The following is a 22,456-nucleotide window of genomic DNA, read 5'->3' as shown; positions in this document are numbered from 1 at the left end:
TTCGTACTTCTTTTTAAAATAAATGTTTTAAAAGTGTAGTGTCGTAAACTCATGTCAGAAAACAGATGTTTTTCCTTTCTGTAGCAAGTGCATGACAGCATTGTAGAAGTGACTTGTACGCCTGCAATTGGCAATCTGAAGGTCAAGACAGAAGCAGCGAGCCAGACGCAGGTCAGGCCTGAGGTATGCTAAAACAGGAGTGTCTGCACAAGCTGTAGAGCTGCAGCTTCTCTTTCCCATATCCACGGAATAATGTTCCCCAACCAAAGTTTTTTTTCATGGATTGTCTTCCAAGCTGTCACTATAGAATTTTATTAAAAATGTGAAACTAGCTCCGTAAGCGTGTTTAAGCTGAATATAACAAAATCAGTTAAATAATTTTGAAGGTCTTACTGTAACTAAAAACTGCAGCTATATGGAATAGTAAAATAAAAACCTCAGAAGCAACAGCAATATAATATTCCATTGTATTAAATCACGAAAGCTTATATTGGAGTCATGGTTGTTCTGCAGTTAAATTCTGTATAGGAACTAGGTTAGCATTACAGAACTTTCAGCTAAAATTCTTATCATAAAGGGTTTCACAATTGCTTTGATCAACGGAAGAGACTTGCATTATATCATGTATGTTGCGAAGAGCTGTGTGTAGTTCCACAAAGTGCATAGACAAGAGGGGGCGATGAAGATGTGAGTTCTTCCCACACAAAATTCTTTTAAAACAGAGATACTAACTTATCATAAAAAGTTACCTCCCTTCTGCAGATGGGAAGTTATTAATAGCCAGCAGCTACTGTTAAGACTTAAAAAAAAAAAAAAAAAAAAGCGCTGAATTCTGTGCCTTTCACATTGTTCACCCTCTCTTAGCTCCCTCACCTAGTGTTTTGTCTACCTTTTTTTTCAGCACTCTCTTTCCTTGGGCCCAGCATTTGTGTTCTCCTCGATTCTTAAACTGGTATGTTTTATTTTTTGTCCTCAATACTAAAGGTTGAGTGAGGTACAGAATTCTTTTAATTGCCCTAAAAGTAGTGATGGTATTGTGGAAAGCTCCAATACGTTCCGTATGAATTACTGCTTGATGCTGCAACCCAACACCTTGAATGGAGAAGTTAGCTAAGTAGTGTCCCTGTTCCTGGCAGCTCAAGATTAGAAGATCATTTATGTCTAATTATATGTTTTTTATTAGCTTTGCTTCTGTTAGAAAAGTTGCTTTGAAACGTCTCCCATGCGTCTTTGTTTAGAAAAAAATTTGTCTATGAATTCTAAAAAGAAAAGTAGGTAAGGGACTGATGCCATCAATCCTAATCCAAGTTAAAGTTTTTACTAGTCTATGTCTGCCACTTCCCTCTGCGTCACCATGGTTTAACTGAACTCTGTTTGTAGAACTGAATTTCTGTATATGAAATGCCCTGTTTGAAAAATATGATGTTGACTTTTCTTTAGATGTTCTTTGCCCTTCAGGATTTCCAGTTCTTTGGAACCTCCTTAATCTCGTTACAGAAATAGAGTTGAACACAGTATTGTCTTATCATGGTCTTTTTACTGCTAGACATTTGCATTGATTATATAGTGTGAGGAAATATTTGTGCTTCTCTCCAGTGCTGTGCATAGCTCGCTCCCTTGTTTATGCTTCCTCTTCTTAAACCATTTTAGGCTCTTTCCTCACGCCAGAAGCCTAAAAGTTAAGCTCTTAAAAATGAAGGAAACTTGAGAAGGAGACATAACAGTCTGGAGACAACTTTACTGAGCTGTTGACAATATCATATTTTTCAAAAATAAATATCCCACAGAGCACTGAAATGCCAGCGTGTTGAGTTAACACTGTGTGTCTCTGTGGGGCCATATTCAGAGACCGTCAACTGCAATGGAGAAAAGCCTAGGGTAAAGCCTGCGGTGCGCATAACCAGTGCTCTCTCTTGAAAAAGAAAATCACAACATTGGAGGGTATGATCCTGAGGGGTGCTGAGCATCAGCAGTTTTGCAGTTCAGGAGCTGTTAGGTGTTCAGTCCTTCCGAAAAATCTTTCCCCAAAATGGCTGGTCTGACAATAATACAGCTGGACTATTGTCCCAGCAGAGAAGAAACGTAAAGGGAAGGCATGCCGTAGTCTTCCTCTTGGCCAGAGGTACAAACGTTACACAGGCATTGGAACAGGATGCTAAAACACTAACTTATCTTTATAAACCTATGAAGTTCCATCAGTTTGCATCAACATTTCCAGCACACGCTATTCGCTAGCAGGGAGTGGTGGGGAGCAGGGTCAGTTGCTACTTTTTGTCTCCAATTTATGTTGTGACAGAACGTGGTTACACACAATGTGGATTTTGTCAAGTTAAATAAGGGTTGCCCTCTCATTGCTCCTTAGAATAAAATGAGAATAGTGTAAGTGAAGAACAATCATCTGACTTCTTCTGGGCCTTGCAACTCCAACAGTTCATTTATTGTATAAAGGTAACTTCCATATATTACTCTTATAGAAAATAAATAGCTGTTGCTCTGCAGCTCCCACATGATGATTCATGCTACCAGTTTTTCTTCTATTAATAGTCTACAAAGAGTGCTTAAATTTAGATTGAACTCCATCTCATAGTCTGTCATGCTGAATAGCATTTAGAGAAATGAAGCCACAGTCTGTTTGGGCAGTGCCTTTTACAGAGACTAGTCCAAATCTTGACATGAAACTACTGAAAATCCTTTGTTCCTGGCCTAAGCGCAAATGGCAGGATTTAAAGAGAGTTGTGGATATGGGTTTGCATTTCTCTGTGAGCACAAATCTTACCTTGACTTTAGCTTGTTTTCCTCAAGCCTAGGTAAAAGTTGAACTCCTATGCTGGGATTGAACAGTTTTGTGAGAAGGCTTCGGTCTTTGACACAGAGGAGTGTCCTTCGTTAAGTTGTTAGCGATGGGGCATTTCCAGCAAAAATTTTGCATGTGTAACTTTGTTAAAGGACTCTGTCTTCAGAAAATCTAGCTGCTTTTTTTTTTCAGTGTTGATTTTAAAATTGCTAACAAATATTTAATGTTGAACAATGTGAGAGAAATAATTGCATATACACACACACACACGGATTTTTATTTTTATATATATCTATCTTTAATGTTGAAGGATTTGCTAGTGTTTTCAAAGGACCTCAAGTAACCCTGCCTCCATCCCTTCTCTTAAACTAACACAAGTGCCTTTCACTGCTTTGAGGAGATTCAGGCAGTATTTGTGGGAATGGGATTACGTACAAGTGAGAACACATCCTTTTAAGTAAATATCTTGTTTAACAACATTGCATACGTGTGCTAATGCAATATTCTGTTTGATGCTTCTTTGCAAAATATGCATCCCTTAAACGTAACTTTGCATATATCAGATGATAATGGCCTCAAGTTGCGCCAGGGGAGGTTTAGATTGGATGTAAGGAAAAATTTCTTTACTGAAAGAATGGTTAAACATTGGACCAGGCTGCCCAGGGAAGTGGTGGAGTCCCCATCCCTGGAGGTATTTAAAAGACGAGTAGATGAGGCACTGAGGGACATGGTTTAGTGGGCCTGGTGGTGTTGGGTCGACGGTTGGACTCGATGATCTTAGAGGTCTTTTCCAACCTCAATGATTCTATGAGTCTATGATTCAGTCTGGTTAGAAAGAAAAATTTCATGACAGGGAAGAGTTCCAAAACTGGTAAAGAGTAATTTCTTTCTTAAAGACAGAAATATTTTTTCTATTTAAAAAACCCACTAATTCTTCCAGATTCTGTTCTAGACAAACTGATGATCATTTTCAGTCGTTCACACGGAAGCCTCAATATATAGGTATGATTTTCCTGCTAACTCGCTACTTACCAGGGTGGCAGGCTGGTTTTGATTATAGTCTTATAAGTGAGTCTGTTTTGTGTTTACAGTGGCATCACTGATGTGCCCAAGCAGTCTGTCGCTCATGCAGTATCAGGAAAGAGAAGGGTGATTTTCATGATAGGTCTCAAGTGTGAAGTTTTTCTTTATTTTGTTCTCATCTTTTTGAATGAAGCATTTCAAGGCTTATTCTACACAGTCTTTCTAGAATTTACTACTTCAGCTCAGTTGCTGAGTCTGAGAAGTACAAATAGTCTCCTGTCACTGCCTTTCGGCTGCCCAAAATTCAGGAGTTTGGCTTGTTCAGTTAGGAGATAGTGTACAGTATGTTACTGCAACTCTGCTTTTCAGGAATGAAAAAGCCCTTCTGGGCTCTACACAGGAGAATGAGATAACTTCATTTCTTTCCTTGCAGTACTGGACTTCTTTCAGCTTACAGCCTGAGCCAGCAGGGCATAAGTAGAAATATCTACAGGTAAGGACAATGCACATCATTGAATGTGCACAAGAAGAAATATGATCTGAAGAACAGTGCAGTTCTGATACTTGACAGGGACAATAGCATAAAAATAATAGAAAAACAATTTCTCAATTCAAAAGTAAGGCAACAGATCTATTCAGATCTTACTGTAGTAATGAGAGCTATCCTATCCAACTGCTAGACAGGACAAAAACCAGCAGCTGCTCATTATAAACACATTTACTTGCACAGAAGTGTGAAATGAACATGCAAAAGTAATAGAGGAATTGTCTCAGTTGCTCTGGGAGGTGTTAATACTGATTTTTAACATCTTGAAACACTGCAGAATTCCCAACTGCACAGAGAAAATCAGTAGGTGACAATGGGGACCTGATACGCCATGCAAACTGGAATGGCCGGTGAGGGAAGGAACCAGTGTTTTGGTGTTTTTGGTAGTGGTATCAGAATGCTTTTGTGGAAAAAAAGTAATTTCTAAGAAACATTAGAAGTTTGTCAGGGTGCCATTATCAGCCAGCCCTGTGAGAGCACTTGGACATTTGCTTTGGATCTTCTATGACTTGCTGATTTAAAAGAAAATCAACATAGTCCACATCAAATAATCTTAAAACTGATTAGCTGCAAAAATCAAGGAAGAGTTATAACTGAGAAAAGAAACATCCAATGAAGCATTTCTGGGGTCCTTCAAAGATATGTTGATTAACATCTGTGGCTCAGGAAACTTGTAAGGTGGTGTGTTGAGGATGGGACTGTTGGAAGAAGCCAGCCTGACAGCTGAATAAAGGGAGCTTAATAAAGGGAGCTGACTGCAACAACTTTGGTTTTAATGTATTCAGGAACAAAATCATATTTAGAAACTGCATCCGTGCTCCTTGAAAGTATTTTGATTCCCAGCTTTCATTTATTTCAGTGTGAGAGAGTCATTTGGATGTCTTTGAGGATCTGGGCCAAAGATGAGAGGCAACCTCTACAATACAGGAAACGCTACCCTGGAAAGAAGCAACGCTGAACAGACGCAGCAGATCCTGGCAGACAGCTAATTGCTACAGCATGACACTTGCCCCTCTAGTTCAATTACAATTGCATAGCATAAAATATCATGGAGTATCAACTAGGAGTGGGAAAACACTACCTCTTGTACAGGGCAAAAGTGAGACCATTACATGAACAGTGCCCAATTCTAGTGTCAGCATTTTTCTAAAAGCTCTGGCAAACTTCATGTAGGCAGGCGGCGTTTCTAAATTTATCAATATTGCAGCATGTTTTGATGAGGCTTCTAAATTTCTTAGTCTCCCATTTTTGCTTTTTCTCTTGACTTGGCTAGTCAATATATGTGGTCCTTAAAATCATTACGTGTTACTGTGTGGTAGATTACTCCAGCCTTTTCTGTAACTTCCTGGGAAAAATGACTTCTTTTTTTTCTCCCTGCAGGATTCCCATTGAGTTTGGAGCAGCGCTCTGGTCTCCACTCCGCTCTGTAATCCATAGCTGCGTGGCTGAGGCAGCCCGTGTACCAGCCTGCCTTCCCATCTGGGGTAAGAGTGGAGGGGAGGACAGCACAGGTGCCAGATGCTGCTGCCAGTGGTAAATTTTTAATGCTTAGATGCTTGTAGGTGTTGAGGTTGGTGTTGAAGTGGCTGGTGCCAGTTCTGCTACTTTTTTCCTACTGTCTTGATACACCAAAAGAACTTAAAGCATCGTTCAAGCACTTGCTGCCAGAGAAGGCTGGGTAAGCCAGTTGCCTGTCGGTCAAAGTAATGTGCATACGCTTCTGGCAGATGCGACGTGAGCAAAGCATCTCTGGGTTTGGGAATCCTGAAATAAAAACTTGTTGCATGGCACAAGCGTCCATCCTCTGCGGAGAGGGGCCTGGGCTGGCTGTCGTCGAAATGAATCGGTTTTTCACGGGCTGGGGTCTGCCATGGGGTTGGTGGGAAGTGTAGAGTCACGCTGGTGGTTTTTCCTGTTTGTAATGTCCAACCAATAGGAACGTGTAGATGAATTACTTGCTAAGATGTAAAGTTGAAAAATAGAAATAAAAAAACTTAGACGATATCCACAAAGAGCAGCGGGTTCAAATTCTTGAGAGGCTCTCTCCCCGCTTCAAAATTGCTGTGAGATGAGTCATGGCTGTTCCCCAAGACTGTTCCTGCAGAGGAACAGGAGATGGCTGGGGACATGCACAGCCCCAAGGGGCACGCCACCGCGGGCCTGACTTGGGCAGGAAATGCATGTGTGTGCACTGGTGGGATCCACAACGACCGACTCAGTGGGGACACGTGAAACTTCTGTAAAATATTTAATATCTTTACTCTGGGAGTGTTCAGGAGTAGTAATGCACAGGGTTTCCTTTCTGGTGGTAGTAACGACAGCTAAGCAGAGAAGAGAAGAAACTGTAAGCTTCTCTCTGCTTCTGCAGTCTTTCAGGGTATCTCCGCACAGCACTGTACTGTGCCACTTGGTATAGCTGTAGGCGTAAACTCACTGGGTGGGTTCCCACTGGTGAGCATCTACTTACCAGCTTAAACTCACTGGTAAGAAGCCTGGAAAGAAGTAGATGCTTAAAACAACGTATGGAGAAAGCCCTCTTTCCCTTTCCTACTTTCATTGCATGCAGATCAAGCACAGTAAAAGCCCGCTCCTGTCACTCGCAGGTCCCTCAAGACCAGAGCTGGCCTTCTTGAAGTAAGCGGCAGTCTCTCCTTCAGCCGCCTTGCGAGATGCTGCTCCGGGCTGTCCTTGTCGGTGCGGAGCCCCCCGGCGCCCGCCCGCAGCCCGTGTGCCGGCCGGCAGGTAAAGCCGCGGGGCTGCCGGGCGCCCGGCTCCGGGCACCGGCTCCGCCGCCACTCGCGCGACCTCGGGGAGCTGCTCCCGCGGCCGCGGGACCCGGCGGGGCTCGCCGCCTCCTTCCCGCGGGGGCAGGGGCAGGGGCCGGGGCCGTCCCCGCCGCCGCTCCCGCCCCGCGCCGCCCGCGCCGCCCTCCAGGGGGAGCCGCTACCGCCGGCTCCGCGCCGCCGGGCCGCCCGCGTCCTGCGGCGGAGGGCGCCGCGGGGCGGGAGCGGGGCAGCGCCCGGCGGGCCGGCACCGCCACCGCCACACGCCTCCCGGGCGCGGCGGCGGAGGCGCGGCCGGAGCGGAGCGGTGCGGAGCGGAGCGGCGCCCCGAGGGCAGGTGGGTGATGCCGACGTCGCCGCGGCTGGGCTCTACGGTGAGGGGCGGCGGGTGCCCGGTGTGCAGCTCTCGGGGCGGAGCGGGACCTCCCGGCCGGGGCGGGCTGCGGCTCTCGCCCTGCTGCCTCCTCCCGCCCGGGCGGTGCGGGCGGCCCCAGCGCCCCGCTGGTGCATCCCGAGCCCGGCGGTCGCCGGTTCTGGGAACCGCTGTGGGCAGCTCAACTTCCCTCGCGTCCTTCGCGGTGTTCGCGACGGCCCCGGTCCCTCTCCTGCCTCTCCCGCGAGTTTTGAACGTGGCCGCCCGCTGCTCTCTCGGTGCTGCCTAACCCCCTGCCCCAAGACGGGTGCGATTTTTCTTTGCTACCGCTTTCCCCTGCCCCGGCTCGGATGGTTTTTCCACCGCAGAGCCGGTGCTCTTCACACCGTTCTGATTCCCAACTGTCAGTCCCCTGACACACCCCCACACTCCGAGATGTTTGCTCTATGGATCTTCCTTCAAACATCAAGTGCTGGACTTTGTCCCCTGCACCCAGCCCTCCTTCTAGGCCTTCAGCTGATATTTGTGCTTGTGCTTAATCATAAAATAGTGATTCCACAGGAGCACCCTGCATCCTGTAAACTTCTCCGTAGTGTTTTACAAAGGAGATTTCCATGCACTTTGCAATCACGCTAAGGGAAAAAGGGCAGGGACTGAATAGATGGCATTAAACCTGTGTGCAATCTTATCCCATTCCTTGCCCCCGAAAGCCCCGACCCTGCCTCATCTGTGTCAAGCGACTGAAACAGTTTTTCTGCGGTGTCCCTTCTGCTGTGCCTGGGAGCTCTCTAAGCCTTGGTACCCAGCGAGTATGTTAGTGGAGCTGCCAGTTACGGAGGGGCCTGGTATCTCTGTGCTGAGGGGAGAGGGCAGATGAAGGAAAGGGGAAGAGGCTGCAAGGTGCCGGTTGTCGCCAGAGCTGTTGGGAGGATGCGTGAGAAGGCTTTCTGCCCTGGCAGACAGGGCGCCGTGGCCCTGCCGGCGTGACCTGCCCTCATGGAAGTGCAGGCAGCCCATCCTGGAAGAGCACATTGAGCAGCAGATGCGTTCCTGATGTGTATGTGCTGGTGTGTGGTGCCCTCAAAGGGGATGCTCCTGGGAGGAGATTTTTCTGCATGGTTGTTTGCGTGGTCCAAGAGTCACCCAAGAGCACCGCAGTTGCTTTAATGCTCTTTTATGTCCTGGTGCAGTATGAGCTTAGGGCAAGTTTCGAGTGCAAAGGTATTGCAGGCTTTGCTACGGCTTGAAAGTATTAAAGTTGGTTGAGCACCCTCTTTAAAACTGCCTTGGGCAGAGGGCCCACAGAGGAGACAGGAGGGGTTAACTTAAAGAGAACAACATGACTCACATAGTAAATAGCAGTTAATAGAATTGCCGTAACTACTTAAAATTATTTTCCAAAGCAGATGGTCAGCTATTAGATAACTTGATCTTTGGATATATTTGTTTTCACATTTCTTATCAGGCTCATAAGTCTCAGACCTGTGTAACTCAAGAGTTGTAGTAATTGATAAATTCATTCTTCTGCACGAGCGAAACTCTAACAGAGAGAAAGCATGGCCAGCTCCTGCTGTTAGAGAGACCCCCCCCAGAGCATACTGCCCAAGTGAAGTACAAAAAGATTAGATAAAGTGACCAATGGGGATGTGAGAAATTATTCAATTGAATTAGATCTGTGGAAGAAATACCTTATTTCAAATCTCAATAAAAAAGTCAATATAAATGTAATCACATATCACAAAAATACTATGAAAATGAAATCCTGTCTAATGTGGCAAATGGATTAAATTCTGAATTAACCAGGAAGGCTATGAGCCTCTGAATTTGTAGAAAAAACACGTGGGTACAAACTGCAAACATGTATGTGTGTATATAAAATAAAAATGGCCTATTCCAGGGTGCGGAAAAAAAACAAAAGGCAAGCAGGTCTCCTTTTTAATGCTGTTCGGGTGATAAGTTTGTAATTTGCACATGTACATAATCTGTCTCTCTTTCCATATGTATTTTTATACATAAAAAATAGAATCAGCATCACCCTGTGCCAGGTCAGGAGATGTCAGCCCAGTAATGATGTTTTTAGCCTCTGTCCTTCTGTCAGTGGGTGCAAAAGGCACTAAAGATCTGAGCTGAAAAGCCTCCTGCCAGGTCTCCTGTGTTTGCATTTCTATTTTTGCTGATATTTTAATAGGATGTTTCCATAAGGGCTGCTGGCACTATTGCGTTTGGATGTAATCAACTTTTGAAAGCTATTCATCTTTTTTGTTTAATCTTCAAGAATGGATTTGATGTAGAGCCATGTGGTTAAGCCCTCTTAAGAACTACTGGGAAAAGCTCAGTCCAGCAGGAGGTTTGGAGGGGCTGTTTTGAATCTTCACTCTTCCTTTCAGTTGTGTTTCTCTGAAGGGTCTGGGCTGGCTGGCCGAGTACATCCCCTTCAGTCTTGAGCCTGGCAGCTTTTCCATCTGGTGTGGAGGGAAAACCTCCCCCTTTACCACTTCCTTTCTGCCTGGGTGACTGATGGCTGTATGATTTCTCGTCTATACAGGATGTTTAAGGTTTCACACATTTTCCACCAAAACACTTCTTTTCACTATGCTTCAGCTCTTTGCTTTGGCTTGACATTTCCGCACACGTTTTTACATGTGAGATGGGACAAGGCATAGTGTGGCTGAGCTCTCGCTAAGAGTTCTGCACAGCTGTGAGGTGTTTTCCATCCAAAGGCTGTATTCAGCATCTCTCTTGGTGTCCTGCAAAGTTTGTCCTTGTCTTCGGCTTGAACAGATTTCAGCTCTTCTTGTTCATTCTCTCCATCTGACCTGGATGGTGAATAACTCTCTAGGTCCTTCTTCATTGCGTGCTTTCCACCTGAAAATGGAGACGGGCTATTAAAGCCTTCTTTTTTGTTGGACTCTAATCTAAAAACCAAGACATCTTGAGCTGTGTGTCAAGGAATCAGGGAGGATTCTCACAAGTCAATGGAGAGTTACTCCCTTTCATCGGGGTCTGGTATTTAGGACCAGAAGGCTTGGTTGCCTCATGGATCGCCTTCAGGTTTTGCATCAGTGCACCTGAACAGCCTTGGCAAAGCTACTTGAACATGACGGCACCAGTTCCTTGCCTCTCTGCTCATTTTAAAAAGGCAGAGAAAGTTGTCTACTTAATGAGATGCTCGTGTAGCTGAACATTGAGGGTTGGTCTGTTAGGAGTAAAGAACTGGCAGCATTCTGCCTTGGGAAGGCAAGAGGATCTGGGCAGATCCACAGAAGGTGGTTTAACCTCTGAAGGCTTCAGTTTCCTCTATAGAACCAGAAGATGCCTCTCCCCTCACAAAGGTTGCATCTATGTCAGGAATAATTATTGGTTGTATTGCACTTTTTTTTTCCTGAAGTAAATCTTTCTAGATCAGAATGGACAGATGGCACATAGAGCTCTGAATTATGAAAAATAGCCTCAGGAGGTACTTCGAGGTCATCTAATCCATGCCTCTGCCCAAAGGCAGGATCAGCTATTCTTTTGCCATTCCTGACAGCTATTTCTCCATCCTGCTCCTAAAGACCTGCAGTGGAGACTCCTTACTTTCCTGGCGTGCAGGAAACACCCTGATGTCCAGCTTAAACCTCCTTTTCTGTAACTCATTCCTCATCCTGATCACAGTGGGCAACCCACAGAGGATCAGCAAAGAGTATTTAGAAGTTCTTCAGCAAATGCAGGTATTTGGTAAATGTGAGGGAATAAAGATGTGATGTTTTTTACTCCTCAACCTGAGTTCTGTAAGGAGCAAACCATACAAAACCTGGCTACCTTGTGCTGGAGATCTGCAGTAGCATGGGAGGGATGGGGTAGGTAGGCTGCGATACAGCTCCGTATGGTGATGTAATTGCAAAGTTAGGATCAAGTTGTTTGCATAAACACACAGCAATGAGGATATGAAAAGAGCTGTTGAGCCACTAAGTGCTCAGGAGAGTTCAGAGAAAAGTCAAATGCAACAAGATGGCTTCTGTAAAAATTACGTGTTCAGGGTGATCACTGCTGTTAGGCAAATTGTTAACAGTGCTGCGGTATGTGTTTGAGTGCAGGCTTTGTCCCTTCCTGTTCAGGACGCCTGGGGCTTGATATGGGTGCTATAAACAGACATCTAGTGCTGTGTGAGACATCCCGATGGGGCTGGCAGAGAATAGGGTAGGACCTAAGGGAGGCGCGTGCATTTCTAAAGTGACAGCAGAGGCTCAGGTGATAGCTTAGAGCACTTTAGACCTCACTATTCACTTATATTTAAGCAACTAACTCCAACCTTATCAGTTTAGTTTATGACGTGTTCTGGAGAAAGGATGCTTTTCATCATTGGGCCTGTTGGTTGATTGTTAAAAACAAAAATTACATGGAATTTTATGCTACCAGGTATCTTGTGTAAAGTATATGCAAATGCCATTGTAGAAGACACGCTAAAGCAGGAGTACTGGAGTCTCCTTGCCCACAAAGCAGCAGTAAATCTAGTGTCAGGAAGGCCACACTTGAAATTTTATGTGTGTTTCAGGGCTCTTGCTGATGGTTTTTTGATTTTTATTTTTTGTAAAAGTTACACATTTCAAGCCCAAATAAAATAAGTAATTTGTTACAACTACAAATGCAGCAGTTGAAGGCAGGCACTTTGAAAAGAAATGACAGCTACAAGACAGATCGTATTTATCTTAGAGGATAAGTCAGGAGTTGCATGCAGTAGGTTTATCACTATTTGACAGGTAACAAGATAAAGTCCAGGTGTTACATAAGGATGTGGAAAGATCTGAAACAGGAATAAAGAACACTTTACATAGCATTTTTAGGGAATATTTGCAAACAATGCATCTGAGACAATGGAGAAGTTAGCGGGGAGCGAAACTTCTTGCAGGGATGGTTTGAGCCAGGGACAGGGGGAGGGAAAGGCATACAGAGGATGAGGGAATCTTCCTGTCCCTCTGATACAAGGAGAGGAAAGGGGGGTTTTCCTGAACCTTTGGAGACGTGACGAATGACATGCTGGGCTCCTGTCTGTATGTTGATTAGCATTTGTGATTGCACTCAAATCCAGGGTGGAAGGCACTCAGGCATTCTCAGGAGGCCTCTGGTACTTGCAGATTGGGGCCGTTTTATCTGCCGGCTAGCTGAGATACAGCGTTCTCTGTCTCCCTGTCCCCTGTGTTTATCCCAGGCGACGCTCACTGGGACAGTTGTGGCTCCTTGTTCAGCAGCTCTTCAAGGAGGGCAGGAGAGGGATTGTTCACTGGTGGAGCCATTCGAAGCTCGGCTGAACCCAAGCCAGCGTCAGCTGGGGGTCATGTCTGCCTGTCTCCCTGGACAGAGTCCCTCATGCGTTTGAGTGAGTAATGCTGTTCGACAGAGACAAGTGTAATTTGGTCTCATTCTGCTCTTTTAATGTGTCCCTTTGGGAGTGGTGAGGTTTGCACTATTTTCCCTGTTAGAAGTTTCTTTCCTCAATTAGCATTCAGACCTCAGAGTCTCTGCCATTTTTCTCCTGGTTTTGCTTCTTTGGAGCTATTTTGTTTTGGGTTTAGACTATTGTGTTCTCCTCTCGCTTCTTATCTCCCCTTTTTCCCTCCCCTTTTTTTTTCTTACTAGAGGAGCATAAGTGTTTCTGCTGTCTTTGCCTGTTCTGTAATGTTGGCCTGTTACCCACATCCCCCTTCTTGTACTGGGAAAGTCCTCTGCAAACTGACCTATCATTTTGGTTATTGAGGTTTCCCCAGAATAAGATCATCAGATCCTGCTATGAATCAGTTGTTGAGGTTAAGGAGTTAAGGGAAGTAGGCTGTTAAATATCATATTCTGTAGTGATAACAACTTTGGTATCAGTATGAGATCCATATACTTGGGCACAGACTGGGATTTTCCATAGGAAACATTTCCCGGGATAAAAGACAGCTAAGAGGTATGTGGCTTTTTAATATAATCTTCAGAAGAGAGGCACGTGATTGAAATTTATTTGAATAATTGCAGTTTCCACATACGTCTGATCCACAGATCAGTGCCCAGGTTCAATGGGATGATGGAAAATAACATCAGACTGACTTGGGCTGGCACCAGCACCATTACAGTTCCTGGAGCATGTGAGGGGAAGCACGCTGACTTTTTAAAAGTTTCTTAAATGTTCTGCAGCCTGGATTTTTGGCAAAAAATGACCTGTGCTAATGACTACCTAGTCAGGGATTCCTTAAAATACCCTGATTCCAAAAAGTGCTTCCCTCCCAGAAATCAGACACCTTTAGCTGGACGTGTTAAAACTGAGGCACCTAACTTTGTCAAACCTAAAACACGTTAATCTTTTGCTTTATGTCATCCTGTGTTTTGCTAAATGTTGATCCAGACTGTGCTTGACCACTAAGATTCATTTAGGGTTATAACATGCGTAGACATAGAGGATTCTGGCGGATTCGATGTAGTTACGTGTTTCTTTTTCTCTGGTACAACAGTATGGTGTCCGCTCTTGCAGGATATAGAAAGGTAAGAAGCTGTATTCATGGGCTGAAGAGTGGAAGGATGATTCACTGACAGTTTTTGTTGTCTTTCCTACCCCATTCCTAAAGGGAAATCTTCCTTTTCCTCCATGTAGCCACAGTACAGCCTAGCTGTGTGATTACAGCCAGCAAGAGATGGACACAGTCCACTTGGGAGAAACCTTCCTAAAGTCTTGGGGGTGTCTGTTCTGGGCGCCTCCCTGGGATCTATCTCTGCTTGACTAACATCTTTTGTATTTGCAGTCAAATGCCACAGTCCCTAAGGAATTTGCCTTCGGAGTCTTTTTTGGTTTATCCTTGTTCAGCAAGGTGTGAGGATCGTGGTTGTCATGCATTTGAGAAATGATTGCAGGTTTCTTTACAGCTGGAGCTTTTTATGATCTCTTATTTTGCAGAAACTGTAAAATATCTTAAGTTTTCACAGGAGAAAAGGGCCGCTTCCCAAGCGTGGTAGAGGTGTCTCTATTGTAGCGGGGTACTTGCTGCTGCTCTCCTTGCCTTTCTGCTTCCTCTAGACAAGCACACTAACTCATAAACAGCTAGCGAGTCTGGTAAAATGTTTTCTAAAGTCATTTATGAATGGCTACTGGTTCTCCGCTGCAATGGTTTGATGTAGAAGGAGAGAAACCGATGACAAGAAATGTTATTTTCGCCAGCAGTTTCATGCTCTCTCTACCCCAGAACATCAGCGTCTCTGGCCCGAGCAGTCAGAGGAGGAAGCGGGCAGCGGTATCAGGCTGTTACTTGTAAGCGGATGTGCTTTTACCACAGCACGAGGACTTAGGAAATGAAGGAAGGACTTCGTTAGAGTCCTCAGAGCACCAGCTAAACACTAAGACTTTGGGACCAGTAAGGACAGTGACACTGGAGAGTTCTTAATAAATCAGATTATAATCAAGGACTTGGGGGGGGGGGGAAGTTGCCTTGAGTACCTCTAGAAAGGCTTGTATTGGCCTGGCTGGCTGTGATAGTGAAAATGCAAGTCACTTTGCAAGAGTGACAAAAGTATGGTGCAAGTCACAGCAAAGAGAAGAGGGAGGGACAAAGTAAGGGCACGTGGCCTTGAGAGATCATCAGAGCATCAACTCTTCCTTATCCACAGAGGGTGGCAGAGTCCTAAAAATGTCTTAAATAGCTTTGAGACTGAGACAGAAGCACTAACGGGATGGTGAGGTGTGACAGAGCAAATAAGCATTAGTGAGTCAGAGTAAGCACCTTCAAAAATGGAAGAGGGAAAGTTGCTGGAAACAAACCAAGGAGGCAGAAAAATTGTTGTGGCTTTTGCCCACTTTGGGGATGAGCACACCCCACCAGCATTGTCACTCTGTCTAAATGCTTTTTCACTGGTAGCTGATTGACAACCTGAGGTGAAATGAGTTGGGTAAAACATACTGGTGTACAGCCTGGGGGTGCAAGGGGCCAGGACACACCCTGGGGCATGGGAGGAAATAGGGTTTCTTGTGTTGGCCGAAAATCAGCCGGTATTGCAAGGCACAGGGAGCACGTGCTCGATCCCCGAGATTGAGCCAGCAGTGAACAGCCCATATAGAGCAAACGGCAGTCAGTGAGGTGGGCCGTGCAGGGGCAGAGGATGGGGGAGCTCTGAGGGTGTTCGGACGGGCTCTGCTGCCATGTCAGAGGGAAGGCTCTGTGGAGCTTGGGCTCAGTGCTGCTGCTGTGTCACTGCTTAAATTGATAAGAGAAGGGAGCAAGTTGGGGAGGAAGGATGTGATGAGCAGTGTTAACAACCCAATGGAGGCTTGACTGCTTTTCATACTGTGGGTGGATATGAGTCAAACCACTTGGGTGGTAATGGGAGCTTCATGGTGAGTTCTCAATAATAACCTTTGCTCAGAGGGGTCAGTGTATGAGCCACAGATGAGCTAATGCAGTGAGACAGCTTTGCTTTGGCTCAGAGGCAGGTAGAATTTGCTCATCTCTGTTCAAATTGTACAGTGCCTTCATCAGCATAGAGAAGGACAGCTGGGGAATCATTTTAAGTTACACGGAGAGAGATGGAAAGAGTTCTATTCCTTCTAACACAGGAGATGATAGGATGTTGGTTGATCTGGTGCCACAGCACTCCCTGCACTGGAGTTGAGTGAGTTTTTGTTTCACTGGCAGAGCTTAGTCAAACACTTCTTACAACTGGCAGAAGGATGGTGCTCGGAGGAGAGGGAGCAGGGCTTGCAAGGCCTGGTGGAGAGCAGACCTGTAGTTAGAGAAGGTGAATAGGGTCTGGGAACAACTGGACAAAAACACGGGAAAATGAACAGATGTACCCAATTCTCAACTGCCTGTCTGGAAACTTCATATAGAAAAGAGAGGTGAAGTCACATCTGGAGAGAAGTCTACTCCATTATTTTAAAATATACCAGAATGGATGCATTAACAATATGATAAATATTTTCAGAGCAAATTCCTTCCTTGCCTGTATTCCTCAGTGGGTCACCTCTTCTTGATATCCTGTTTCCTCATTTCTCTTGTTTTGTTCTTGAAGGAAATGCTCCTTGTGTATGAACACAGCTGGCTTTAGTAGGGCTGTGGGGAGGCAAAGTTTGCGTTTGAGTTCTTCCCTCACACAGGAAAGGAAAACTGGATCCTCAGAGACATTGTGGATGATATTGGCAGTAGTAACTTGTTTCTGGCTGTGGTACATGGTTTTAATTATGCTTTTCTAAATGTCTGTCTTATGAAAGTTTATCCAAATGCTCTATTTTTTATTTTTGGAAATGCCACTGTAGGTAAATCAACATCATCAATCCTGGATACAAATTGTTTGCTTGAAAATAAAACCTGTATCTTTGCCTTTTGGCACTATATCATGTTGCCTGCTGCCCTGTGAGACTTTACCCTAGTGAGCACAGGGGAACCTTTTCCTTTTTGTTTGTTTGTTTGATCTGGCTTATTTAACTGCTGGTCATTCAGCCTTACTTAGTTTTGCCCTCCCTGGCTTTTTGTGACCATTAGAATGGGAATAATTACTGTGAGGTTTTTTTTCTTGCTTTTAAACATTTATAACATCCACTTAGGAAAAAAAAAAATGGTCAAATGTCTTCTGTTCTAGTCTTCTCTTCCGCTACTGCAATAAAAATTAATCCACTTCTAGCCCTTGGAGGGCAGGAGGCAAGGCTGAAATATTGGTTTTGCATTAGCCGTTCCTATTAGCCAGCCCATCTGTGTTACGACCTTTGCTTGTTGTCCAGTGGGGTTTCACTTTTTGGGTGTTTTTGTGATTTTTAGATGGGGTGTAAACAGGAGGAGAAGAGAGACACGGGACAGGCTTGAAGGGTATGATTTTATGATGTTGTTTGTTGCTGTCACTGCTGCAGCAGTATCGGTGTCTCTAGTAATGCCCTAGTCGATAAAGACTTTATACCCAGATTCACCATACTTGTTCTTGCTGTGAGTATAGCCTCCTTTTTTGGCCCGGATTGCAGCAGAGATGGAAATGTAAAGCAGAAATGTTGTCCCTCTTCCTCATTTCTGAACTGACAGGCAAAGATCAGGGGCAGTACAGATCTCTGAAAAGCCATTTCTTTTGCCTTTCACAAGTACATGGAGTGAAGGTTTTAAGTCCTGGAGGGCTACTGCTTTCCTGTAAGAAGGGATTAGACCGAGTTTAGCAAAGCTAAAGCTGTCATTTTACTCAGTATTTCTGGAGAATTTGCAAAGCCAATCCAGAAACCTTGTTACCCCACTGTAGGGTTTACGCTGGAGGAAGTCTTCACTCCCCAAATAGAGACAAGCTCTGTGCTTCAAAAGATCCTTGGCCCTGCATTTTTTGCAGTCAGAACATCAGTGGCTCAGATGATGTTTTGGATAAAGACTGAAACAATCCTCTGGAAGGGTCAAACTGCCATGTGGAGCCCCTTGATAGAACAAGGATTTCCAGACATCACCATGTTCTGCACTTGTATGGGTGTCCACAGAGGCAGGTGTGCAGGACACCGGGCATCTGTAACCCCAGGGAAGGCTGAGGGAAACTGCAGGTGCTCCAGGTACCTGAAAATCAAGAGCATGGTGTGCTGATAGTTTTGCCTGCTTTGTTTCACTTGTATCCTTTGTTAACAAAGAGCAGTCTAGAGGGAAATAGTCTATTATTAATATTTAATTTCCTCCTATTACTGTAAGCAGATGACCTAAAAGATCATTTAGCCAGCAGCCAATAATAAAGCAAATAGGGGAACCAGAAAAAGTATGTCCTAGTTAGATGGGTGATGCCTCCTTCCTCCTCTCCTTCCTGCCCCACCCAGCCACATCTCTTCATCCTTCGGTAGGAGGCAGGAGTGAGGCTGCTCTCTGGCAGCTCCAAGCACACCGGCTTCGTGTGAGCAGTCAGGGGCATGGGGAAGCCGCTCTACATGAGGTATTCATAAAATATCAAACTTCAGAAAGGAAACCACTGAGCAATGCGGAAAAGTGCTACTGCTGCCTTCCCTATCATTCTCCTCGAAAGGACAGCTGTTTTCATTATGTTTTACAGCCTGAGTTGTTTTGCGAATTTGTGTACTGCCTGTGAGCACATTGCCTTGTTTATTGTGACTTGATACTCTAAAGAAATGGGGAGAGACAAGATTTCTTAGAGATTTTGATTTAAAAGATAGGGACATTCTCTTTGAGCTGAAGGGATTTCAAAGAGAGGATAAAAACTGACAAGCATCTCCCCCTCCAGGCTTTGGAAAGTAGGAAACAAATGATTTAGCAGCACCAATTTTCTGCTTACAGCCATGTGTGAATTCAAGGGTTTTTCCTAAGGGAGTTAGGTAGTCTGTACGTGGCTGGTACCTGGGAAAGGTCATGTTGTCAAAAGGAGATGCTAGATTGTGATCTGAGGAATGAGCCTTGATGAAGACTCCCCTATGGCTTCATGAGCTGCCTGCTGCCTTGCTTATCCTATCCTGAAGCAGACAAGGAAAAACCAATCCTCTCTGGAGCTCGGGGAAGCTGCAGCCTGTCACTTACGTGCCCATAGACTGTCTTGGGTGCCCTGAGGGCTGCTGATCCCCTGGAGATTTTGCTAACGTCTGAGAGAAGCTGTCAAATTGAAGTGTCACAGACATTGTCATATATGTCAGCCTGGCACGTGGAGGAGAGAGCGCGTCTTCTCTGTGCCAGTGTGACAGAGCATGGGCATCCAAAACTGGGATGCCTGAACTCGTCCTGAAGAGGCTGAGAGCAGGAAATGAGCTTGTTTGAGGTGGGTGATTTGAACCAAATAGTGGCCAAGGACTCACCTCGATGCTTTTGGCACCCAGGAGAGAGAAGGGGCAACACCTTAGTCCAAAGCCAACTGGAGATGCCAAACAAAAGCTTGCTTAGGCTCCGGTGGTGAATTGCTTCATGGGAACGTGCTGTTCAGATGCTTCATTGAATTTTCAAGGAGCAGTTTTTCATTGGGGCTGAAATATGAGAGAGAACAGAGTGTTCCAAGTCACTAAAAACGAACAGAGCAACAGCTTTATAGATTTGTGAGTGGCAAGAAAGGTTTATTTAATAATGGGAAAAGGCCGGAACATAGCCCAGGGTATCAAGAAAGAATTAATCCAATTAACAAAATAAAACACGGGCTTAAGAAGAAATACTAATTGTAGCTGTCCAGCAGGTTGTGTCATACAGGTTATTTTTCTTAAGCTTCAAGAAGCTTGCAATATTGATCCCTCAAGGGCCTGCAATGTTAAATATACACTTCCCCAGTGAGTAAAGCAGGTTGTTAATTAATTTTGTCTTGTCAGACCTGGTTGGTGAACCTTTGGGTCTTGCATGAAGTAAATGATTCTATAATAAATTTTGCTTTGCCTCTGGATATATGTCTTCTTCTGTAGGTGGTCTGTCTTTCATTTTGTCCCTGTGCAGTAAATTTCTAGCCATATAAGCAGAAAGACTGGGTCTGTTCTTGTTTTAAAGCAAGTTGCAAATACTGCTACAATTAAAGTCTTGTTATCATGTTGGGTGAAAGCTGTAGCAGGCTGACACTGCGAGAGATGAATGAGGTGAGATGGGTGAGTTCGGGTCGAACAGGGGAACCTCCCAGGTTGTGGCACCTTGTGTAAGCAGCAGGTGAGGCCTCTGATGTGCTGGGGTTGTGTGGCTAATAATTGATTTTTCTAATGTCTGTGGCTACCGCAGAAGCACCAGCGCTGAAGCAGACACAAAATGTTGTTTTGTCATGGCTGGGACACCTGCTCAGCTCCCGTCATTTCTCTTCTGAGATGTGCTGGCTTTGCAGAACTCTCTAAGTGTTTTCCAGCCCATCTGGGAGCAGAGAGGGGTGGAAGGACATGTTGTCCTCTTCTGGACATAACATCTCACAGATTGCTTTGGAATAAATGGCTAGTGATTGGGTTGACGATTGAGGCCACTGTTTGTGAAGGGGGATGGGAAACAAGGGACCAAACAAATTCAAAGATAAAAAATTTGAAGTTAACATCAGACCATGAAACAAACAGTTGAAGTAGAAGGTTAAAAGCTCTGTTGTGTCAGAAAACAGTATGTGATGTGGTCATTAAACTTCAGATTCCAGCATTGTGCTTTTTCAGGATATGTGCAGAGCTGTAGGTAATTCCAGCTTTGTCTTGTGTTTAACGATTAGTGGGGGGGACGCCCGCAGCGTAGGTTTGTTACTTTCCTCCATGTCCTGTTGGAAAATGCGTTTGAGATGAGCCATTGAAAGAGTCAGGTTAAACAAAATGCATCTGGGATTAATATGGATTCATAATCCTACTAAAGGAAGCTCTGAAATGGGGAAGAATACCCCAGTAATTTCACTTTGATCCTCTTCACTGAGGTGTATGTGGTATGAACATGAGGTGCAAGAGCAACATAGCAGGACTTTAAGTAAATCCTCTCGGCATCAGGATTAACGTGACCAGTTCTCAGGCTGGCTCCTTTCAAAAAGCAGTATCTTCAGTTCTTTTGACTTCATCTCAGAGTAGCTTGTGGGGGTGTTTATGGCGGTTTTATTTTACATAGCAGTAGTTTTGGCCCAAGTGTGTCACCGTAATTTGTTAAATTTTTGTAAACTTGTCCTGACACTGGAGTTTGGTCATGAGCTTGACCTGCATGGAAATATGTGAGCATGTTAGGAAGTGGGGACACGTATGCTCCCCCCTCCATTGCCAGAGTATTACCCTGTTGCCGTCTCTGCTGCCGTGATGCTAAGGGACAGGGAGCTTGCCCCCACTTCAGAGCCTTCAGGCACAGCCGTGTGTGGTACATCTGACGGGCACACACGCTGTCTTTCTCTTACGGACCTGTTTTGCCCACTGCTTCCCTTGTTTTGTTGGTTTTATTTTTCCTCCTGCCACCTTTTTCCTGTCTTTTTCCCCCGCTTCTTGCTCACACACACGCACAAAGCATTGTTTATTTTTCATCTTGCCCTTTCTGTTTTCTCTCTCTCCAGATTTTCTTTATTTCTATCTTACATTAATTCTAATCCCCTTCCTTGGATGTCAGGCTGGGGGCAGGGGGGTTAGTTTTCAGTATCTACTTTGAAACAAACCTGTTGGGATTTGTAATGGACAATCAGATGCTAGCAGAGTGATGTAGGAGCATATCACTGACATCCCTGAAATTCAAAAAAGTAGAAGCAATCTTTAGGAGGTCAGTGGAAAACAGCAGCTTTTGCTAAAGGAAGACAGACAATATAGAGACGTCTTGGGGTTTTTTGTTCTTCAGAAAAGATTAAATGGATGATCTTTATCTTCCTCTCAGTAGCTAGTTCACAAACTAATCTCTTCTGTTGATTTCTTCCACACAAACCAAACAAAACACATAAACAAGATTGCTGAAGATGGAGAAAAACCACCAAGAATCATTCACTTTCTTTCCAAATGCAGCATTAGCAATAGAGCTCTAAATCAATGAAAGGTCTAAAATTAGATTATATTCCTGAGATCAGATGTGAATCACAAGTTAATCATATTTTCTTTTATTATCACTGTCTTTACCCTTTTATTTTATCCTGAGAAATTAGGTTTCTGAATTGAAAACAGAGTGAACTGTGAAGGCATGAAACCCTGCTGGGTTAGACCACACCAGATCACCTGCGGATGGGGTCCCAAAAACCTTTTCTTTTGGAGGTTCATGTTGCATCCGAAACTAAGCTCGAGTGATTTATCAGTTAGCGCTGTGTCTCTCTCTCCCTCGGCCCTCTGATGTTTCAAGTAGCTGTTTTCTTAAATTAATGAGAAAATACTACTTCTGAAGCTTGCTAAATAAGGTTTAAAACCCACTCTGGAAGTGACAGGGTAGGACAGCAAACAATTATCTCTTGACTGTGGCATGAAGCTCAGGGAACTGTATTCTCCATTGCTATATATTAGCTGAAACTGTGGTGAAATGCACCCGTGTCTGAAAGCAGAGGTACAAGGTGACCTGCAAGATTAGGGTGTGAGTGAGGCATGTAAGCATGCAGATGATGTG

General features: G+C 44.6%; 1 protein-coding gene across 1 annotated transcript in view; it reads left to right on the top strand.

Moving 5' to 3' along the window:
- Window positions 1-7,436: 7,436 nt before the first annotated feature.
- ADORA2A (adenosine A2a receptor) overlaps window positions 7,437-22,456 on the top strand; it is a 30,647-nt gene continuing 15,627 nt past the window's right edge. Inside the window, exon 1 of the mRNA XM_076352907.1 lies at window positions 7,437-7,484. The gene's annotated coding sequence lies outside the window, so the exon portion shown is untranslated. The remainder of the gene's footprint in view (window positions 7,485-22,456) is intronic.

The sequence above is a fragment of the Aptenodytes patagonicus genome, chromosome 15 (assembly GCF_965638725.1).
Source record: "Aptenodytes patagonicus chromosome 15, bAptPat1.pri.cur, whole genome shotgun sequence".
NCBI lineage: Eukaryota > Metazoa > Chordata > Aves > Sphenisciformes > Spheniscidae > Aptenodytes > Aptenodytes patagonicus.
The sequence above is the reverse complement of the archived record's forward strand: the minus strand, read 5'-3'. Positions and strand labels throughout refer to the sequence as shown.